Source organism: Salvia hispanica, chromosome 2, assembly GCF_029641045.1.
Source record: "Salvia hispanica isolate PSC_SH4W2 chromosome 2, Shi_PSC_v1, whole genome shotgun sequence".
Lineage (NCBI taxonomy): Eukaryota > Viridiplantae > Streptophyta > Magnoliopsida > Lamiales > Lamiaceae > Salvia > Salvia hispanica.
In genome coordinates, this window is record NC_142693.1 from 18,410,350 (window position 1) to 18,413,029 (window position 2,680).

Below are 2,680 nucleotides of genomic sequence, written 5' to 3' on the forward strand. Positions count from 1 at the left end.
GTAGGAGACGATTCAGGTGACGCAAGTGAAAAGAGCGCTAGAAGGGTGCAATACTGACCAGGATGCATGCCAGAGAAAAGGCTCGAGATGGAGAAGAAGGATGGCTAGGATGATCATTTACAAGGGCAGAAAAGTCAAATTGTGAAGGAAGTCTACCCTAAAAACAAGGGCAAGCCTCCCTATAAAAAGAGCAACTTGGAGAGAGAGAAAGGGGTTCGAAGTTCGCAAGCTCTCGGTTCTTATACACACTTAGTAGAATTCTGTCTAGAAGATCAGTCCTTCAGCATTATCCAATCTCTCATTCCTCGCCACAGCTATGATCACTTGACGTCCAAGAGTCTGCCGGAGAAATCGTCGATCTACCATTCCAACCAGTTTGTCGCAGTAGTATAGCAGTATCACCGCCCGGAGTGGCAAAACAATCGTTATTTGCTTTTTAGTTTAATCTTTACCTGCTTTCTTCGTTGGATCTGTTGCAAACAATTATCCTTGTTGCCTTTTGAAGTATTTAGTGAGATCCAAACGTTTAAGTTATGAAATTTCTATTCCGAATGTCTCTTTGGTTTGAGTTCGCTTCATTCTGCCTACGAAAGTTAGATTTAGTTATCACTTTTAATTTTTAAGTGCGTGCATGTATTTTCTTGCGAGTAAGTTAGATCTGTGGTTGTTGATCGAATTTTATAGTTATGTTTCATTTTGAGTTTTCGTGCATGAATTTTCTGCTCTGCGTTGTGATCGCCACCTTGCATGTTAGTCAGTAAAGGCAATTTCCGATTTCAGCTATTCATCTTAAGTTAAACATTTTAATCGATGGATCTTGAGTTTGAAGTTATGAATCTGAGTTTAGTCATTGAGTTTGTGTTCATATGATTTCTGTTAATGCTTGGTGAAGAAGAAAACGTCAAAATCAACTTTAGCCTTGGACCACTTTTACTTTTAAGTTACTTTTGCTTTTGTTCCCCACTTTTCAGTTGTACCTTCCAGACTTGTCAGAAAGCCAACCAACCACCAGATATGCCTTGTTGTCTAAATTTCCGCTTTTAGTAACTGTCTACTTTTCACATACCTCTGAGATACTTTGTCCCCTATTTTCACGAACACAACCACATGCCTGTTATTTTCACGTCTACTAGTCAGTAGAGTACCATCTTTATTTCTTGCCTAGGTAAAATCTCAAACCAAGCGTGGTAGCTAACCAAAAACACCCTAGAATGTCACCGCAGTTATCCGAACGTGTCCATCCTTGTGGGATTCGACCCTTTCAAGTACCAGAACAGGACTCAGAAAAGTTTCATCATCGTCCCTAAACCTTTCCCGACCTTTTAAACCAAAACCTGCAGAAAACCATTCAACATGTCAGAAAATGACAAAAAAAATAGTTCATCCCAATCGGATGAAATTGCTCAGCAAATCGCTGAGATCATGAGCCGAAGCCTTTCTCTGATGGTACCACCCAAACCAGAAACCACGGAAAACCCACCAGAAAAACCAGTTGTGTACAAAATTGATACACAATCTCTCCACGTCGGAGGCAGAAAGTTAAACGGAGACAATTACTCTGAATGGGCCGTGCTAATGAACACGACTATAAGCGGCAGGGGAATGGTATCTCACGCCACGAACAGATCCAGCCTTCCCGCAATGGCAACAAGCCGACCATTGTGTGTTTACATGGCTGACACAAAATATCGAGCCGCGGATGGTCAGACGGGTGTTGAAGCAACCGACTGCCAAGCACATATGGGATGCATTGGCGGTCACTTACGGAAACGGTGGAGACAAACTCCTAATTTACGACTTGCACATCAGAGCCAGTATGGTGAAACAAGGAAGTCAATCGTTAGAAGAGGTATGGAGCACCCTACAAGATCTGTGGATGTCAACAGACCAAAAGCGGACAAATCCTATGAATACCCTGAGGATATGGAAGTACACGACAATTGGATCCAAGAATAGAGATTGTATACTTTTCTGACTGCCATTGATGGCAAATACGAATCAACAAAGAGGGAGATAGTTAAAATGGAGCCCCTCCCCTCGGTGGATCCTGCGTATAACTTGATCAAACAAGAAGAAACAAGATCCCAGGTTCTGCAGTCAGGAGCCGCAACCACATCGGATGGCATCGGGGCTGGACTCATCGCCCGAGGAGGGTCGAACCAGTCCGGTGGCGGTTCTAGGGGCGGCGGCAATCGAGGTGGATGTGGCTGGAACCGGCGAAGCAACGACGAGGACAAATCGAAGTTGGTTTGTTCCTATTGCAAGAAGAAAACACACACAAAAGATCAGTGCTTTGAATTGATTGGATATCCCAATTGGTGGGAGGAGAAACATGCCAAGAATTCAACCGTCCCACCGCCTACACGCACACCCTGGACCGCGGCGGTCATGCGGCGGTAATCGTTGGAGGAGATGGAGGTGGCTATCCTCACACCGCCACCGAGGGCAACAAGGAAGTCACTCAAACTCGGGGCGGCGATAGGGGAGTTGCACCGATCGGTGCTGCACAACCGGCGACACACATCGGCGCCGCCAATTTCGCCGGAAGGACGGTGATTCGAGACTGGAGCGAGGCGGAATTTGGAGGAGTTGGGGAAGGAGCGGCGGCGAGTGAAGGCAAGGTAGCGTTTGAGGGTTCTTTTATTTAAAAGCCCCAAACCCTACGAAAATTCCAAACTTT

General features: G+C 45.3%; 1 pseudogene; it reads left to right on the forward strand.

The window, feature by feature from the left end:
* The first annotated feature begins 1,353 nt into the window (after nucleotides 1-1,353).
* On the forward strand, nucleotides 1,354-2,400 carry LOC148931726 (uncharacterized; annotated as a pseudogene).
* Nucleotides 2,401-2,680: the final 280 nt, after the last annotated feature.